Source organism: Panthera leo, chromosome D4 (genome assembly GCF_018350215.1).
Source record: "Panthera leo isolate Ple1 chromosome D4, P.leo_Ple1_pat1.1, whole genome shotgun sequence".
In the NCBI taxonomy this organism is placed as follows: domain Eukaryota; kingdom Metazoa; phylum Chordata; class Mammalia; order Carnivora; family Felidae; genus Panthera; species Panthera leo.
In genome coordinates, this window is record NC_056691.1 from 46,475,377 (window position 1) to 46,496,247 (window position 20,871).

At 36.7% G+C, this 20,871-nt stretch overlaps 1 pseudogene; it reads right to left on the minus strand.

The window, feature by feature from the left end:
• Positions 1–20,871, minus strand: part of LOC122204557 — a 70,078-nt pseudogene that overhangs the window by 41,061 nt on the left and 8,146 nt on the right.

A 20,871-nucleotide genomic window follows, 5' to 3' on the forward strand; every position in this document is an offset into this window, starting at 1 on the left:
ATAATTTAAATTTAATTCTCTTCCAAAGCCCTCGTGCTTTACACTCTGCAACACTGTCCTGGGACCAAGGGAGAAGAAGCTAAGACCACAGTCTAGTCAAGTCAGGCAAATGAGCATCTCACCATATGCAATGCAACTTGAAACATACTCTAATGAAAAAATAGGTCCAAAGTGCACAAAATGCTTTAGGTGGCAGATGAGGAAGAGAGAATTCTTGCTCGACCAGAGAGTGAGGGAGGGTGCTGCCATGGTTGTAAGTTCAGAGAAGTTTTATTTGAGCTGGCCTTTGAACGGTGAGATGAAATTCATGGAGCAGAGGATGGAACCAGTATTTAGAGTTGTTTGCACATTTGTCTCTTTCTGTTTTTTCTGTATCTTATTGTCATTCTCCTCCTTAAAGACCTTATTAATCTTCTAGATGGAAAGTTTTCTCCCTTCCCATTTATGACCTCTTATTTTTCCTCTTTATTCTATGTCACTTTGTTAACATAGTGTCTCAAACCTGAAACACTCTTTGTTTATGACACCAGGTTATCAGAGAAATGGAGCAAGACAATTTTTTTGCACTCCAATTTTTCTTTCCTTTTGTTTTGTGTGAATGTTCTGTGCACTGACAAAGAATGGTATATTTTCTAATTAGGTATGTTGGAAAAGACGCATAACAAAGGTAAAATTCAGATGGCCTACCTGGAAAATTAGACATAACATTTTCAAAGAACAAAAGCTATTTTGGTTACAGATCTCTCTGTGACAAACTGTTAAGCTGGATGAGGTGTCTTGAATCACGAAAAATTATATTGGAATTTTGGAGTGGCTAAAAAAGAAACATGATTGAAGTCAATGAAGTTGGAAAAAAAAGATGGACTATGACAGCCTGATTTATTCGGGTTATTTTATTTTTATTTTATTTTTATTTTTTGTTTTGATAGGAGAGACCTTTTTTATTTTTATTTATTTATTTATTTACTTATTTTTTAAACGTTTATTTATTTTTGAGAGAGAGAGAGAGAGAGAGAGAGAGAGAGAGAGAGAGAGAGAGACATGAACGGGGGAGGGGCAGAGAGAGAGGGAGACACAGAATCGGAAGCAGGCTCCGGGCTCTGAGCCATCAGCCCAGAGCCTGACGGGGGGCTCGAACTCACGGACCGTGAGATCGTGACCTGAGCTGAAGTCCGACGCTTAACCAACTGAGCCACCCAGGCGCCCCTATTTGGGTTGTTTTTAAAAAGAAAGATTATTGAACTGATAAAATATAGATAGACTGAAACTACATATTTGTTGTTGAGTAGTCTCCAATTATATTTCTGAGAATCAACATATGAAGTATATAAATGCCATCTGTATTTAATTGTCTTCCATGAAATACTTTTGCATGGGTATTATTAGATATCTCATTAAAGATGAGCTCCATGGTTGAAAAACTGTAGGATTAACTAGGTTAAATAAAACTAAACAGGTTTTTTTCAGTTTACTCTGAGCTTTGTAAAGTTCTGTATTGGCTAATGAACTTTATGACTGTCCAAGAAAAAGAAATAGTTTGTAATGTGTTTGACCCAAACATATTTGTACCTTAGAACCTGTGTGTGTGTGTGTGTGTGTGTGTGTGTGTGTGTATGGACTATCACTTGCAGTATCTCACTTTAGGAAATGCTAGTTTAAAGAAAAATAATGCAAAATAGAGTTGAAAAAAGAAACTCTTTGAGGAATTATAATTGTTCCAAATAAGAGAATATTGAAAAGAGGATTAATGAAGCATACAGATCACCTTAATCTAACTCATCATTCTAAATATATTGTAGAATCTACTCTTCTAACTTCTCAGTGAAACCTGCCGTGATTATGTCAGCCTATGCCAATATCTTAAACATCTGAATTACTGTAGTTTAAATGACCGATTTGGCCACTTAGCATAGGTTGTGTATTTAGTTGTCTTTCCGTGTAGGCACTTCATCTTGCCAATTGGACTGGAGGATCTTTTAGAACAGAAGCCTTGTCATGAAGTGATAATAATCATTTGTATTGATTTTCAGGTCAATCACAATTTTGAATATTCTATTTCATCAAATCATGTGTCAAAAAATGTATTCCTCTTGATTTCTCAGAACAAGGGTCATTTCATTTACACATTTTGAAACTTGAGTTTCTAGTGTAGTGCCTTATACAAATTGAGACTTCAGTAATTATCTGTTAATTATAACTTAAACATGGTGACAGGTGCTTCCTGGTTTCAGGAAGAAATAAAAAAAGAGAAGGAAATAGAGTAGAATTTTGCCATTTAAACCAAATCAAATTAAGCTATACCCGTAAGATGCAAAATTGTGTGTGGGTGTGTGAAGGGGTAAAATAAAAACTAAAAAATTTCTACCCATATGTTAATGGTGACTATCACTTTTGTTAGATTTTTTTTTGGTGGGGGGGTAATTTTATTGTTTTAAAATTTCTATACTTTCTGTGTGAACATGGCTTATATTTCCAATCAGCACAAAAATAAAAGTATTTCATTTCTTTAATAATTAAAATTATACTCATAAAATGCTTACTAAGTGCCAGGCAATGTGCATGGCACTGGTGATTCCTCTATCAAAATATATATGGAGTTCTTGGCTTCATGAAACGTACAGTTTAGTGTGGAATACTAATGTTAAATGAATATGTAATTAATTAAAATTGATTTCAATGCTGTATGGGTCCATCAGATCAATTTTAAGGGACATCAAGAGTAACTTACCTTAGGAAATGATTTTGCAAAGATGACCTAATGACGAGTAGAATTCAGCTAAGCTGAGACTCGAGTAGCATCTTCAGGATCTAAAGTTAGGAAGAAAATGTTGTATTCAAGAAGCTGATACAAAACCACAGTGTAGGCAGTCAGCCAGACAGTGTCAGAAGAGAAGCCTGAAGAGGCTGACGGGCCTAATCACGTAAGTCTGGCTAAGAATCTTTTCCTTGATTTTAAGAGTAATAGGATGACGTTGAAAAAAAATTTTTTTTGACTAGTGTATATACCCTAGCTAGAGTTTAATTTAAAAAAAACTCACTCTGGTTATAATGGAGAATGGATATGGGATGGGCATAAAACAAAACAAAATAAACAAAAAACACCAAAGTGGATAAAAGAGTGGAAAAGTTAGGATGATATTGAAAAATCTAGGTAAGAAATTCACTAAAATGAAAACCTCACATCTGAACACCAACAGCTTCCATAGATGATTTGAAGTCCTCTACATGCTCTTTGGGAATGTTCTGGTACCAACTCTGGCTGGGGTAACACTGGCATAGGTGGGTAATAGCACGGGACCTGGAGCCAGACTGTCTGATTGTGGGGCTACCTTGAGGAATTTATTTGACTTATTTTTGCCTTAATGTCCTCTTCGGTAACATTGGAATAGGAACGGCAATAATACCTACTCATGGGGCTCTTGACAGGGTTCAAAGAGTTAATATATGTAAAGTACTTAGAACACAGCTTGTCACAGAGTAAATGCTACATAAACATTTCTCTCATTATCATTACAGTCACAGACACATTCAAAACATTTAGAGGAGAATATGTGGATTTGGTGATTAATTAGATGGAGCAGGGAGTGGGATGGTTTTGTACAGAGGGGGTTAAAGTTAACTGCTAAGACTGTACTGAGAAAATAAGTGCATGATGACACCTGTTTGTAGAATGATGGAGACTTGGAGGAGGAACAGGCTTGAGGATCAAGCTCATGAGTTCAGTTTGGGGTATGTTGGGTGTGAAGTACCTGTAAGACATTTAGGAGGATACATTGAGGAGGCAGTGGAATATATATGGTTAGGTTTTTGTTTAGAAGTGGAGTGTTGATTGGAGATCTACTACCAGAGAATAGATTGTAATTTAAGTCATAATGTTATAAAAGAAATGAGACAGAGAGAGAGAGATGAGAGAGAGAGAGAGAGAGAGAGAGAGAGAATTACTATAGAGGGAGAAAATAAGTTGGCCTGGGATTTAGCCCCAAGAGCTTTAACAATAAATGGGATTATATCTTTAGAAATTATATCTTTTAGAAATTCTGACACAGCTAGCATGGATTACTTTTTAGAGGTACTTCATGGAGCTTTCAATTCTTTATTATCATTTAGAAGCATTTTGAAGGGGAAATGTCTTAAAGTCTATTGGTATATAATTTAATTTCTATTCCTTAGCCACCTATGATTTGAAATGTACAGTTAATCCTTCCACAGATGTGATATCTGTACATCAAATGGAGATCATAACTTTGAATACAGTCACAGCAAACTCCCCCAAGGGGGCTAGCCAATGGGCTCAGCTTAATTGTGGATGGGATAGATAACTTCTGTAACTACCCCTTTATCACCCATTGAGGGTATTTTGAATGCTTTTTCTAAACAATTACATGCCCTGAAGTTTAAATGAATTGTTGCTACATGATGATCTTTTCCTTGTACATGCTTTTCTCAGCGGCTGATTATATTGAGAAGGTTCGATGTTCGCTAATAATACTTTAAATTTATATATTGTGGTAAATTTCTTCTGAAAAACTCAAAGCACTGTGCACGATTTGCCTCAATTATCTGATTCTATACTTGCACTTGTAACTATTCCTCTCATTCTATTCTCTGTCTTTCAGATGCTTGTTATTCTCTTCCCAACTGCAATTTCCTTATGAATCCCTTTGCCTTGAAATTTTCCAAGACTGCTTAACAGGAGTGCCATATTTAGCTTCTAAATGTGTCTAATTCTCCTATACAAGATTGTTCTCTTTTCACTTGGCGTCAAGGGATTGACTCAAAATAACTATCCTTTTGTTACAAAGAAAGAGGAGCAGAACCAAAGAAATTCACTAAAATGGAGGCTTCACAATCAGTTTAAAAAGAAAAGTCATAAAATGTCTGAACACCAGCAGCTTCCAAGGATGGCAGTTTTGAAGCCCTCTATTTGCTCTTTGGGAATTCCATTTGGAAGAAATGATTTGATTTATGAAGTCACACTGTGTAAGAGGGGAGGGGGGTTAAGTACTAGCTTCAAATTTAGATTGGAGTCATAGACATTGAAGCTATTATAAGGCTTATTTTTAGGGTACACTATTCTATAGCTTTCCTCTTTAGCACTTTATACCATCAATGTGACATTTATCATATACTTTGTTTTTTATACACATGTTTTATCCTCCTTAATAGATTTCAGATATCCTCTTTTAAGACAACTTGTGTGTGTGTGTTTCTCTAATAGCCTTTTAAAAATATCAAATGAATAAATATTAATTATGGAGCCACAAACCTGTGTTTTTGCTTTACAAAATCCAGAATTAATCCTAACATAGAGATCTAGAAAAGGCACCAACATAGTTTATTCCTCTAGGCATGACTTTTTAAGCAGGTTAAAAGTAACTTTTTACTTACCACTCCCTCTCCCTTCCACAAAGGGACTCTTGAAATTGCAATATGAATGGTTGTTTGAAATGTTTCTCTACTGGCATTGATAGGCTAATGATGGGGATAATAAACATAATAATGGTTAGTATTTACTGAGAGTTTACTATAGCTTAGAGTGTGGGACACAGGAACTCAATAAATACTTGCTGAAAGAATAAATGCAAGGTTGTATATTAAGTGCTTTGTAGACATGATCTCATTTAAGCCTCAATAAATTTGCAAAAAGAAAAGAAAACAAAAACAAAAAACAATTTCATACCTATTTCTCACATTAGGAAAATAAAGAGTTTAAGTATATTCCCCAAGGTTACACTGTTAGTGACAGAGATAACTCCGTGAGCTATCTGGTATGACTCTCTCCACAAAATCATAGAATCTAGTTCAGTCTTACAAAAAGGCAGAGTACTCCCGAGCTTCAAATGCCTTCTCAGTCATAGATCTAAGGAAATTAAAAGAATCTTGTGCTCCACGTTACTCTAATCCTATCCTGGTCTCTTGGGAAGCAAACCAGGTGATTTATTGTTCACTTCCAATGGGAACAGACTCAACTAAGAAGGGAGAAAACTAGAGAAGAAACTAAAGGTAATAGAATAAAATCAGACTGAGAGCATGCTAGTCAGTGTAATATATATCTCTCCATTCCACTTTATCTACAACAAAAATATAAAAGGACCTGTCAGCTAAATCATGAAAATTATTTCCATCATGACTAACCTGTAGAATCTGTCAAATTCTTTCCTTTGTTTAGGTTATAAGCCACATGCTGTGACCCAAGGCAGCTAGAGGGTTTATTGCATTTTCTTTTGTCCCTGTTTAAATAAATAATGCTAGTTCTTCCAAAGAAGTACTTGACTTGTTATCCTGGCCTAGTCTTTTAGGCTATTATTCTCCAAAAGGATCTGGGATTTTATAAAGGTGATTTTTATGCTCTTTCATTTGTTTATTTGAAGTTTCTGGGTATCTCTTGATATTGCTTAAATTCTCAAAATTATGTGCTTTAATGTGTGTGTGTGTGTGTGTGTGTGTGTGATCTTAACATCTTATATATATTTAATCAAACATTTGTCATTGTGTTACTAGACTTATAAAATACTCCACTCAACACTTGATTCTCTCAACTGATTTAATAAAAATAAATCCATAATCAAAAGAATCTGATGAAAAATAATTACTGGACAGTCATTAGTTTTTTTTCCCAATTAACAGAAAGAGAGGATACCTTTATCCCCAACAGACAAAGTCAAACAAACAAGTTAGCTGGCTGCAAAAAAAAAAAAAAAAAAGAAAGAAAGAAAGAAAAAATTGGAGCCACAAAGATGCCAAATTAAATTAATTAATAATTTTAGCTGAAAAATACAGTACAATGATGCCATATGTTCTCAATTTATTATTCATGGTTATTGGTTATGGCTGTTACTATTAATTGCATTATAGAACCTTTGAAAGGGGGGAGTCCTAGAGGTCATTTATTCCAACTTTAAAATTTTATATGTAAAGAAATTACTAAAGGCAAATGCTAATAATCACATAGAAAATACCTGATAAAACAAGGTTTGAAGTTGTGCTTTGGATGACCAATATTCCTTAGAATATTAAATTTTTACGTATTACACACATGTTAACATTATTAGTAATTTGGTTGAGAAAATAGTGGCATGATTTAGAATTTCTCTATGAACTCCTCCTATGGTAAGAGAATTCTCTTGGTAAATGAGATATCATCTTCTTATTGGCCAACAGGAAACTTTAAGTCTGGAGTTACCCAATTAGTGTGGCTGTAAATCAAGTAAGAAGAGGGAATATTATATAAAACAGAATTCCTTTAAGGAAATTATAGTTTAGCAGAGAGACTCTCAAGTGAATCAACAAAGACAGGGGCCAGAAGGTAAGTATTGTGGAGCAGTATTCTCTAGATTTGAGCAAGATTTCCTTGAGAAGGCAATTCTGAAAGTGAGTTTTGAAGTGTAAGCAAGAATTTGCTAAATGAAAGAAATAGGAAAAGATATTTTTGGCAGAGGGAATAGAGCACAAAAAGACAAAGGAATATAGAACACTTCCATGAAATTCTAAGTAGTCTGTAATGGCTGTGTGCACCATTAATTTATTTAACAAATATTTTTTGAATACCTGTCGTGTGCTGGGTAGGCTTTAGGCTCTTAGATATGGCTGTGTTCAAGTCAGATACATTTTCTGTTCACATTCTAGTATACAGAGGCTCACAATGAACAGATATGATATGTTAAATGGTAATACAATGAAAAAAAAAGGCAGAGAATGGGGGATAGAAAGAACCAAGGCATGGAGGGGGTGCATGAATTGCTATGTCAAAAAGAGTGGTCCAGAAGGCCTCTTGGATTAAGCGACATTATCCAAGATTAAATACCTGAAAGAAATAAGGAAGATAGCAAGTATTTGGTAAGGACCTCTCAGGACCAAGGAAGTGCAAGTACAGTGACTCAGAGATTAAAGCTTGCATGATGTGTTTGAGTAACAGCAAGGAAGCCAAGAGGTCCAGAGTTGAAGGAGACAAGAGGTGATGAATAAGGTGTTGAGTGAATGATGAGAAGGATGGTAAAACATGAGGTGCCGGAGAGAGCAGTGAAGACAGGCCATGTAGTGTCACACAATCGATTGTAAAGATTTATGCTTTTACTCTGAGTGACATGTATGTCAGGCTTTATGCAAAAGAGCATTGTGATATGAATTATGTTTTACATGATTGTCCTGGCTGCTATGTTGGGAATAGACAGTAGGGGGCGAAGTGTAAAGAGAGTCCAGGTGAGAGGCTTGTCAATAGTCCAGAAGAGTGATGACGGTGTGTTTTGGACCATCTACCAACTACCAGGTGGTAGCAATGGAGTTACTGAGAAGTGGCTGGGTTCTAGATGTATTTTGAAGATAGAACCAACAGGATTTCCTGATAGACTGGACACAGAGTGTGAGGGAGGAAAGTCAAGAGTGATCCTATTAGTTTGGTTTGAGCAGTTGGAAAAATGATGAGGCTGATTTGAGTCTTAATATTAATTAATATTTGAGTCTGAAGTTTAAAGGAGACTTCAAGTCTAGATATTTAAATTTAGAACTCATTAGCCTATAGATGGTATGTATGTCTATGGAGCATATTCATGTGAAAAGCAGTGTGGTATCACATGCTATGCAACCAGATTGGCTCTGAACATTATCTGTGCAAACTTGAGCAATGAACTTACCTGTACAATAGTTTCTTCCTCTGTGAAACAGAAATGATAACAATTATAAGTTTGTTGGGAAGCTTAATTGTCATTTACAAAGCACTTTTAAAAAGCAGTGTCTGGCACGGAATTAATCCTCAGAAATATTAGCTGCATTATTATATGTGGGTGTTATTGCATGAAATGAATATATTGGGGCAATGTTCTTTCATATGAAAATGATTTATATGTAATTCCCTCTAAATAAGGACCTTGCACTTTCTCCATGCCATGTATTAAGAGCATGATGTCCAAAACAAATGAATCTTTTTTTGGGACCTGAGATTTAAAACTGATTTTCTTGAGTTCCTAGCAATACCAAGGCCTTGTTCACTAAGCTGTGGTGAAAGAGAAAAGGGATTTTTGCATCCCAAAGCTTCTCTTTATAAATTAAAAATAAAATTCTAGGAGGTCTGAAAATAGAGTCACACTATAAGCCATTTTCAGAGATGATATAGGACTTAAATGGATTCAAGTGCAATAACTATCTGGCTTCAGGGGATCTACAGTGCCAGCTACATGTAAGGGGAAGACCTAGTCAACAGGGAAGGTGGCTAAGTGCCTTGGAGTAATCCTCTGGCATTGTTTGTGCCAAGATCAAGGCTGATGATTTATACCAGCTGTAGACAGTCCAGTGGATATTAGAGAGACAGAAATCAATGCCCAAATACTAGATGATATGGACCAACAAAGGAGGACAGTTCTAGGATCAAACACACCTAGCCCCTTTCCATGATGGTATATCTTCTCCCTTGGTCTAAGTCCATTTTGGACTAGGAATTATAAATTATCTTAATATTTCCATGAAAGAGACTGATTTAAACTTGATTACACTGATTTATTAAATGTCAAGGTTTTTTTTTTTTAAATATGAAATTTATTGTCAGATTGGTTTCCATACAACACCCAGTGCTCATCCCAACAGGTGCCCCCCAATGCCCATCACCCACTTTCCCCTCCCTCCCACCCCCATCAACCCTCAGTTTATTCTCAGTTTTTAAGAGTCTCTTATGGTTTGCCTCCCTCCCTCTCTAACTTTTTTTTCCCCTTCCCCTCCCCCATGGTCTTCTGTTAAGTTCCTCAGGATCCACATAAGAGTGAAAACATATGGTATCTGTCTTTCTCTGTATGACTTATTTCACTTAGCATAACACTCTCCAGTTCCATCCACGTTGCTACAAAAGGCCATAAGTGGGAAGGGAGGTATAAAAGCAAGTGATGCTTTTATTGAAAATAAAGTAAATTTGGTATATTATAATTGTAGTATATACATACGTGTGTGTGTGTGTGTCTGTGTGTGTGTGTGTGTATTCACTTTACTAGACAAGACAAGGAGAATAAGAGGTATGTATACAGCAATGATGATTTTGGATTATTATTTTTTGAACCATTAAAAATAAGCCATTTGATGGCATGCTGATAGTGCAGAGCCTGTCTGTGATTCTCTCTTTCCCTCTCTCTCTGCCTGCTTGTCCTTGTTCCCTATGTCTCTCTCCCTCCCTGTCTCTCTCTCTTCAAAATAAATAAATAAACTTAAAAAAATTAGCATTTTGAAAAAGTTATCTAGATCTCAGATTGCAGCATGAGGGAAAGACTGGAGAAAGGAATTGATGTTTGAGATAAGGAGGCCAGTAGAAGATATAATAGGTATCAACTAAAAAAACAAAAAACATCTCACAGTAATAATGTCTCTGATATTTGGGTGGTGCATGTTTTCTTCGAGTAAATATTTAGTTTTCCAGGCTCCCTTACTAGTAGAGTGGCTAAAGGAGATGTTAGTGGAAGTAATGTGTTTAATTTATGGGGAATATCTTTACAGGGAGGATCTGTTCCTCTTCCTCTTTTCTGCTTCCTGGAAAATTGATAATGGCTGGGACTCTGGCAACCATCACGGACTATGAGATGACCTTAGTGGAGGGACACCATGCACATCTGAGCAACAAGATAGGACAAACGCTAGATGCCTTACATTTTGAAATATTCTAACATTTCTTGATGACTGCCTCTAAACTCTTTGAACAATTTCTGTATTGTTTTAGTCACTCTCAACTTGAGATTGTTTTTTTCTGTTCCTTACAGGTAAAGAATCCTAACTAATAACAAATATTTATTGGAGAGCATTAAAAAAACCACGAAGAAGTATATAAAATAAAATGTAAACCAAGCATAATTTCACCATAAAAAAGTATCTATTATTATTATTATTACCACTACTTAATTTCAGTCTTTTCCCCTGAACCCTGATATAGCCTTTACTTATTTCTTTATTATTTATTTATTTATTTTATTTTATTTATTTATTTTAACAGTGATGCGGTCCTCACTAATGCTGCTTACCAGCATTCATGGTAGGATTTTTTTTGCCTTCATGGTGGGATTGCCTTCATGGTAGGATTGCATTTCTTTACACACTGTGATTGGTTGAGACTATATGTCAACCAATAAACTGTGAACAAGAGTGTTATGTGCTGTTTGGGGGCTCAAGCATTATATTGTCAGCTTAAGTCCTTTTAGAGCTTTCTTTACTCTCTGCCCTGGAAACCTACAGTATCCTGGCTAGTTATAGCTTTGTCAGTCTAGACCACAAAGTGAGGAGGGTCTCCATTTTAACTGTGGTGGACATGTAGGGAGGAGAAGAAATAAAAATTGGTAACTTTAAGCCATTGAGATTTGGGGGTTTGTTTGTTATTCAGCATGAACTAGCCATGACACTAGGATGAATGATAATCAGTAATATAGGTGTATTAGAGTTCTCAAAAAAACCAACAACACCCAAAACCAAAACCAAAAAACACCCCAACCCTAAATTAACAGGATTGAAATAGATGTAGATACAAAAATAGGTAAGAGGAGATTTACTATAGGAATTAGCTCACGTGATTGTAGAGGCCAAGAAGTCCCAGGCTTGACCTTCTGCAATCTGGAGAACCAGGAAAACTTGTGGTGTAATTCAGTCCAAATCCAAAGGCTTGAGAATCAGGGGAGCTGATGGAGAGAAGGGAGACCTTAAGATTGTGAGAAATAAGCCCACTGCCCCTATCAAAGGAGGGACACGGGGACTCAGAGACTCGGGAGCACAGTGACAGGAGGCTTTAATTAACCTTCTTGCAAGAGCTGGTGCCTGATGGACAGGCACACTCCGGGAGGTTACAGCAGACAATTTATCTCCTTGCATGAAGTCCCTCCCCTGATTCCTCATTGGCTGAGTACTACAGAGGTTATAGCCTTACCTCGAAGTAGCCTATGCCCATGTAAGGCCAAAAAGTAGTCCGATCGGAATAAATGTATGTTCCCGGAGGTGATGCAGAGACTTCAGAGCATGAGACTTTCATGCTGATTGCAAAGCCCTAAAAAAATAGCCCACAAAATGGAGAGGGGAACCAGGAAGTGAAGTGTCTAAGGGTTTGAGACTCCATTGTTGTGCAGAGAAGATTTCATACATATTTCCAATAGGTTGTAAACTTATTGTTAACTAGACAGCACAGCTTTTATTTGGTATTTCTGATCATCTCATTTCTTACAAGGTGGAATAAGTCTTGGTCCAAAGGCCCTAGATCCAGGGGCACCGATGTTTAAGGATCGTAGAGGATGGTTGTCTCCTCTCAAGAAAAGAGAGCATAGTCCCCCTTCCTCCACCTTTTTGTTTTATTCAAGCCCTCAGTAAATTGAATGATGTTCATTTGCATTGGTAAAGGAGACCTTTCCTGCTTGGTTTGCCAATTCAAATAATAATTTGCTAATGTCTTTTGAAGACACCCTCACAGACACACCCAAAAATCATGTTTTACCAGTTGTTTGGGCATCCCTTAACCCAATCAAGTGGACACATAGAATTAGCCATCACAATGTGTGAAGTGCTAATTGTATAAATTCCAAAATCCTCATAAGTATTATTTTACACAACTTGCCTCCTTGCTGCTGCATTCTAGCAAGCTCTTTGGTCCCTCAGTTGCTTCCTTTTTTTTTTTTTTTTAAATTTTTTTTTAATGTTTATTTATTTTTGAGACAGAGAGAGACAGAGCATGAACGGGGGAGGGTCAGAGAGAGAGGGAGACACAGAATCTGAAACAGGCTCCAGGCTCTGAGCTGTCAGCACAGAGCCCAACACGGGGCTCGAACCCACCGACCGTGAGATCATGACCTGAGCCGAAGTCGGAGGCTTAACCGACTGAGCCACCCAGGCGCCCACCCTCAGTTGCTTCCTATAGCATTACTTCCTGCACACTATTGAATGGGTCCTGAACATTTGCCCCGCCCCTGCCCCTCCCTACCAGGTTTGTCCATTGATCCTTGAGGTCTCAGTTTAAATATCATTTACTTATCAAACCTTTCTCTCAACTCTAGGTCCTGGGTGCCTTTAATAGTCTCTCTTGATACTCATACTTCATCTGATTATTTGTTATTACCATGGTAATTAAATTATTCATTATGTAATGAAGTGTTTAACTCTTTATCTTGCACTAAAATAAAAACTTGAGGAGGGCAGGAACTATATGCTTTGCTTACTACTTTATCCCTGATTTTTAGAACAGAGAAGGAACACTAGAGTTTAAAACAGAAGTATCTTTCATCAAAGCCAAGGTTACTAAACACTTTCCCTTTTAGAAAAACTTTGTCTCTTCTTTTTCTTTCTTTTGAATTTCTAAATTATAATATCTTTTTAAATTTGGTGTAGAGTTGCCTTTTAAGAAAAGCTAAAATTTATTCAGTTTGGAATAAATAAGAATGAGGTGTAAGGGAAAGAGGATATTAAAAACAAGTTTCATATTTACCTGAAGAAAAATGATAATAAACATGATAGTAGTTCTGTAATATCAGTTTTATTAGTAGATACCGGGGATGAGATAGTGTTGATTTTGGAAACCAAGGATGGTTTGCTTTCAAAGAGTAACCAATAAACTTTTAGGGAAATGAACACCTGAATCCCATATATAGTATTGACATGTCAGATGAAAGAACACTTTGTTATTTTAGATGTTCTGTAGACAGAATCTCCACATCTTATGAGAAGCATCTCATTTTTGCAAACCACAATCTGAATTTTAAAATAGCAACACCACAAAGGTGGAGGGGCCAGAGAATTTGTTCTAGGTTTGTAAATTTCTGTTGGAATTGATAGGTGTTTTCCGATGTTTACAGGGCTTTTAAACAATTATATTTTTAGCTTCAAGGCGGATGACAGTAACTTAACTGGCATGCCTGCCAAGTGACTTCTACTTACACCTCTTTGGCCAGGATGATGTCAAATATTTATGTCTTGCTTCAAGGGTAGCATGGAGGTTAATGTTTTTAATTAAATACTTTGCCATATAGAATAAAATTGAACTTGTGGATTAATAAGGAGAGGGAAATGGTTATTGGACTGGCAGTTATCTATGTTTGTTGCAATATCTTTTAATAATAAATGATACTTTAAAAAATAATAATAGCAAACAATGACAATACGTGCTTTATTGTTTATTACACCATTCAATCCGCACAACAGATTGGTGAAAAAGGTATTATTATTGACCCCTTTTACAGATGAGGAAGTAGACTGATGGAATGATTAAGTAACTCGCTTCATGTCACACAGCTATAGGTGCTATAGTCATACCAGGTTTTGAATCTAGCAGCCTGGATCTTAACCATTCCACTAAAAAAGTTTAAAAGTGTGTGAAGATACGTCTTAAAGCACATGCATGTACATTTGTACACTTTAGGGCTAAATATTTAGCCTCAGCTAGTGTCAAGAATGTCAAGTTCATTGGAAAAAATCATTGTAAGTTTTTATTTAATTTCGACTCTTAAATTTTTTTTAAAACTCTTTTAAAGAAGAACAGTTTAAGTGAAATAATTAATAGAACTAAAGTGTACATGGAAGAGAATAGAACAGAATAGGTGATATACACAGATGCAATATGGATGCAATGAAAAGCAAATCTTTCTCTCATCCCATTCTCAAAGTCTCTAGTCTCCCTTCCCAGAGGCAGTTACTCTCATGTCTGAGACTGTTGTTATCCGCCAGTATCCAAAAGTTGCCTTCTTGGTTTCTGTAACTGACCATCTAAATTTTACCTGGCTACAGGGAAGCTTGACTCAGCGCTATTCTTTGTGGCCTTCTTAGCTTGTAGCTAGATGTGGACTTTGGACTAAACCTCAGCCAGTGGGAAATTAGTAATGCGATGTGATGTGTGTAAATTCCAAATTATATTTTTAAAAAGGGAACCCGATTTACATTCTGTTTTCTCTCCTTCCATGGGCTATCATGTGAACTAAAGTGGTGGTGGTCTACCTCAGTTATGCAGACAATGATGGAACAAATGGAATTGAACCTGGTTTAGAGCAGAATTTACCTATCTCCTATTCTACAGCTCAACTCTGGACTGTTATTGAAGACAGAAATGAATTTTTCCCCTCTTTGAGTTAATGCACAGACTAAATTGCTGTAACAAAAGGTCACCAAAGTAAAAATAACTTTTCTTCATCTTTAATCCCTAAAATTATTTCTCAGTTCATTTGACAATGACTAATGATAATATATAAATACATGTTTTAGCTTCATAAATATCTTTACATTTTGTAAGCCTTAAATTTCCAGCAGGGAACTCTGTTGATCAAATTTCTCATATGTCAACGCTCTTCATCAAAGGATAAGGTTTTATTTTAACAGGTTGTTTTCTTAAAGATAACATGTAAAGAAGCAAAAATGAATAAATGATTTTGCTTTTCTGGACGAAAGTCTGCCTTTAACATTTTTAGAGTTGGGTGCTATAATATAGACTCTTAAAATGGATTGGGCACTGTTTTTGAAATCTTTGTACATGGAACAATCTAAGGTTCTTATATTTTTGAAGTGAAGAGAGCAAATTGGCTTTGTGGTGTGTGTGTGTGTGTGTGTGTGTGTGTGTGTGTGTGTGTGTAGTGTGTGTGTGTGTATGACTTTTTGTAGATGCTTCAATATTAAGTGACCAAAACAAGACAAATGCCTCCAGCACTGAGAACTTTTTTTCCTTTTGATCAGCTTTAGTAATATAGCTGTAGAGATTACTTTTTAGTTCAAATTAGTTTCAAAACAGTAAATTGACAAAGTTCGAATTGGTTAGACCCACATTTGTTACAAAGCTCATGTCCAAGCCCATTGATCCCACCTTCTCTTATTTCTCACCTTTCTTTGCTGAGAGGGTCCAAGCATTTATTCTTAATCTCTGACATCCTGCATAAATTCCCTAGGAAACAAGGAGGAATTAATTAAAAGACAGGGATCAAAATATGCTCAATGTATTTTTATATACTATTTTATTTCTTTCATCTCTATTTCTGTAAAGTTTTCATTACATGAGTTAGTGTTTATTTTTGTAGTGGTTGCAGTTGCTTTTCATATATAGCCAAACACCTTGTAGAAAAGAAAAATGTAGTTCAAGGTCGGTGCAGGCTTATAAAGACTCATTAGAGAAACCACAAGGAGAACAAGAATCTAAAGGCACATGCCTGTTTCATCCTCGTGCAGAGGATGAAAATCTCTTTTTGTTTCTCTGAGTACAGTGGGTTTTTTGTTGTTTATAACTTACTAAAATTGGTTGGCAAGGCTGGTTGAGAAAATAAATTTTTTTAACTTTTCTGTGAGTTCATATTTAGTAGGGACTAAAATATGTGTATTTGATGGGAATAACAGTGAATATTACATAGCTCCAGATTATGATGCATGGAATTGAGTCATTTTTTACATCCACTGATACTGTTAGTAGTTGAATATATAAAGTTGAGGGAGCGAAGTCTGTAGCACTGAAGCTTATTTTCAAAAAAATATTTTTTTTAATGTTTATTTTTGAGAGACAGAGTGAGACAGAGCTCGAGCGGGGGAGGGAAAGAGAGAGGGAGACACAGAATCCAAAGCAGGCTCCAGGCTCCTAGCTGTCAGCCCAGAGCCCGACGTGGGGCTCGAACCCACAAACTGTGAGCTCATGATCTGAGCAGAAGTCAGATGCTTAACCAACCAAGCCACCCAGGCGTCCAGCACTGAAGGTTCTAAAGCAGATGTCAGTCCCAAATTTTGAGGAGTTACTATAAATGTGTTTAAGAAAGGCAGTTTTAAAAAAAGATCTCGGCAGTCTTTCTTCACATATTTTGGCTCCATGTACGAAAATTTCTGGGTGAGTTTTAAGCTTTCGTAATGGCCTTTTCCCCCTTTTGTTACCATGGAGGGGCTGTGAGCCTATTATTTATGAATTTAGCCTCCACCTGGTTTGCACTAGAGTCAGAAGGTTAGCATCTGTATCCAGGGGTTTAATTTCACAGGATAAGGAGAAGGTGACCTGACACTTTCACTGTGTCTACCATGTGCCCTGCTCTGCCTCCCTCCCCTGTGGCCACTGTCACCACTGCCCATCAGGCCTCACAGCACCTCTTGGAGATTTTAAGTGAGTTCCAGAGAGCCACTTGCTTATAACACAAAAATCGGCAATAATGTTCTTTAGGAGTGAACATTTTAAATGTTTATTTATTTATTTTTGAGAGACAGCACAAGTGGGGGCAAGCAGAGAGAGAGGGAAAGAGGGAGAGAGGGAGAGGGGGAGAATCCCAAACAGGCTCTACACTGTCAAGACAGAGCCTGACACAGGGCTTGAACTCACGAACTGTGAAATCATGACCTGGGCTAAAATCAAGAGTCAGATGCTTAATCGACTCAGGCACCCCGGGGGTGAACATTTTAAAGTGGTGCTCTGTAGTTTTGGTGTTTTAAAATATTTTTCTGTAGATTTTTTTAGTATTTATCTCTTAGCAATATTGATGGACATTCACCTCTCTCTCTTTCTCTCTTTTTCTCTCTCTCTCCCCTCAGTTCTTGCATACCATTGCTTTCTTCTGTTCTTTTGTAATTTATCTGTCCTACAGCTGTAACTATAGTGCCTTCGTTTTTTAATATTTCTCAGTAGGGGTTTTAATGGCAGTTTGGGTGAACAATGCTTTATTTAAATGAAGAATGCTGCTTCTCTATTTTTTTTTAAAGTTTTTTTTTTTTCAACGTTTTTTATTTATTTTTGGGACAGAGAGAGGCAGAGCATGAACGGGGGAGGGGCAGAGAGAGAGGGAGACACAGAATCGGAAACAGGCTCCAGGCTCCGAGCCATCAGCCCAGAGCCTGACGCGGGGCTCGAGCTCACAGACCGCGAGATCGTGACCTGGCTGAAGTCGGACGTTTAACCGACTGCGCCACCCAGGCGCCCCAGCTTCTCTATTTTTAATATATAGCAGCCCTGGCCCCCACTCACTAAATCCTGTAGCACTTCCTGGCCACTGTGAAAAGCAGACATTTCCTTACATTTTGAATACCTTCTAGGGAGGTAGCACCGTTCTTTGTTGAGATCCACTGATGGACCAAAGCTCCACAAGGACACTGGTGGGGATATATGTGTTTCTGCTAATCAATTATTAATGTCCACTCTGTGCCTGGCACTGTGCTGGGTTTGGAAACATATTCAAGTCATGGCATGCATGCAAGACGATTAGTGAATAAGCTGGGGCTCCAAATTTATTTACACTATAATTCTCACATGGAATCAGTATATAGGTTCTTCATATTGCTTGCAGTTGTTCTGATGTTTTTCTTAAGAACTATAATCTATTGGGTAACGAGAAAAAATTCAATCTCATTCTATGATCTCACTATAATCCAACAATGTCATTGTCTTTCTGTGTAATCCAGCCTCTTCTTGGATACCACAGGAAAAGGACTCCATCTTTCAGATTTGCTCCATTGCTAGGAAGTGCTTGGATATATAGGGAGGGCGAGGCTGATGGCATCCTCGCTGGCAGTACAGAAGATAGAGCCCTCCTATCATCCTGTTGTTCTTTAGATATTCATCACAGGTGTGATTTGCTCCTGGGACTGATGCCTGCTGCTCTGAAACTGGCTGTTTCTAGTTGTCTGGATAAACATATGGTTTTCCCTATAGAGCCCAGGGTTTTGGCACCATTGGTCTTTGAGTTTGAAGTCCCCACCAGAGACAGCTTCTTTTCTCTGGGTCCAGGGTGTTTTTCTTAAAACTTCCTATCTTTTCCCCACATATCCCAAGACTTCTTGGTCTCTTACACATAGGCCATTGGAAACCAAAAGGACTGCTTCAACTTTACCTGTTTACCTGTCTTGTAATACCATTTCAGCTCTGATGCCTTGGTGCTGAATTGTAAATGTCAGCATGCACACTTCTACAGGCTTCCTCTCTCCTTGTTACTGTGCCACCGCCTAAATGTTCTTGGCCACCACTGTACTTATCTTGGAGTTTCTAAATTTTACCCCTTTCCCATATCTTACTCCAAATTCCCTGGGACTGCAAAAGGTTGGAATTTTCTTCCTTCCTGTTCCTCTCTGGACTACCCTTACATAAACTGAGAAGTGTGCCAAACATCTGTTTCAGTAATACCAGGATTTCAAACATGTTTCTTGTTGCAAAATCCTATTTTAAGAGCAAAAACAGCTGAATATTAACTATTTCTTTCTATTTTTGTTCCTCTTATTAATTTGTTAAACACATCCCTGAACAGATGGGCTACCTTTGGCTTTCGGGGGAGAAACCTATATTAGGGAAATGCAATTATATGCAAATGTACGTATGGAAAAATATAATAGAGAAAAGCACACTGATTTTTTTTATTATTAACGTTATGTGTACATAATTATGTATATGGTGAATAAGATCAGGTGAGATCTGCTAGTGTTATCTGTGGGTGCTATGGAATATGTGGAAATTGAATTAAATCTGACACATAGTATAGTATGAATGTAAAAAAGGTGGGATGTGGCACAGTAGGGCAATGCGTGTATACTGAGGATTTCTAACAACATAATATATAATTTCAAACCATAGGAAGAGTGAGTATTTATATAAAGGGATATAAAGGCACAAAATTAATATAAGGACTCATTTTATTTTCTCTCCAAAATGTCATAAAAAATTTCTGCAAACCTGTGAAAATAAGAAAGACAAGATGTTAACCTAAGGTGGTAGTTATTTTACTATTTAAAATGCATTACCATTTTAGTTATTTTACTGTTTAAAATGCATTCTTTTTTCTAATTAATCAGTGATTTTGTTGTCTGCTAGTGTTTACTAGGGGAAGTGTGGAAGTAGGTGCCAAAAGGTTTGGAAAGTTTTTTCAAGGGAGGAAAAGTTAAAATTGGAAAACAAAAATCTCCAGACAACTTGCTTTTCCCCCTCTGCAAATTGGAAAAAGATCATCCTTATTCAATAGTTTTAAGAGCAGAAAGCCTCTCTAGAGCTCATGAAATACTAGGGTTTATGGAAAAATAGATTGAGAGCCATCATGCACTGCCAAGTCTCTTCTCAGTAATTGCTTATTTTAAATTTAAGAGCATTGTTGTTGTTTTTCTTCCCACTTAATTTTGTACTAATCGTGTAGAATAATGTTTATTTTTAGCCTTTGATTTAGATGTGAATGTAAGGAAATACAATTTTTCTCAAGAATTTTCAATATGTATGTTTGTTATATATCTGTTTATAATGTGAAGTGATATATATTTTCAAGACTGTTTTCACCTCCCAAATTTTTCCTCCATTAGCTCATAAAGTTTAAGTGTAAGAAGATGTGTGTGATAGGCAGAATCATGTTCCTCCAAAGATGTCTACTTCTTAATCCCCAGAACCTATGTACATGGAAAGAGGGAGTTAAAGTTACTAATCAGCTGATCTTGAACTGGGGAGATTATCCTGGATTATATGGGTGGTCCTGAGGTAATCAAGGAAGTCAGAATGAAATGGAAGGAGGGTAACAAGCCAAGGAATGTGGAACCTCTGGAAGTTGAAAACAAAACAAAACAAAACAAGAAAATGGGTTCTTTCCTAGAATCTTCTGGAAGAAAACAGTCCTGCCAAAACCTTGGTTTTACCACAGCAGGATCCATTTCCAATTTCTTACTTCCAGAGCTGTAAGATGATAAATTTGTGTGGTTTCTTGAAATTTGTTATAGCATCAATAGAACCTAATAGAGTGTGTTATTCAAGTGAGAGTATTTGTAGGTATCTGAAATTGAATTGCAATTATTCCTTTTAGCTGAGTAACTTTGAGTAAGTTACAACACTTCTGCAATGACACATATGCCCATCTCTATTTATATTCTCTTTCAGGATGAAAAAGTAAATAAAATATATGCTTGTCTTAAAATCTAAAACATATGTGGAATACTTAATATGAGCTAGCTATTTTATAGACTTGAAATCAG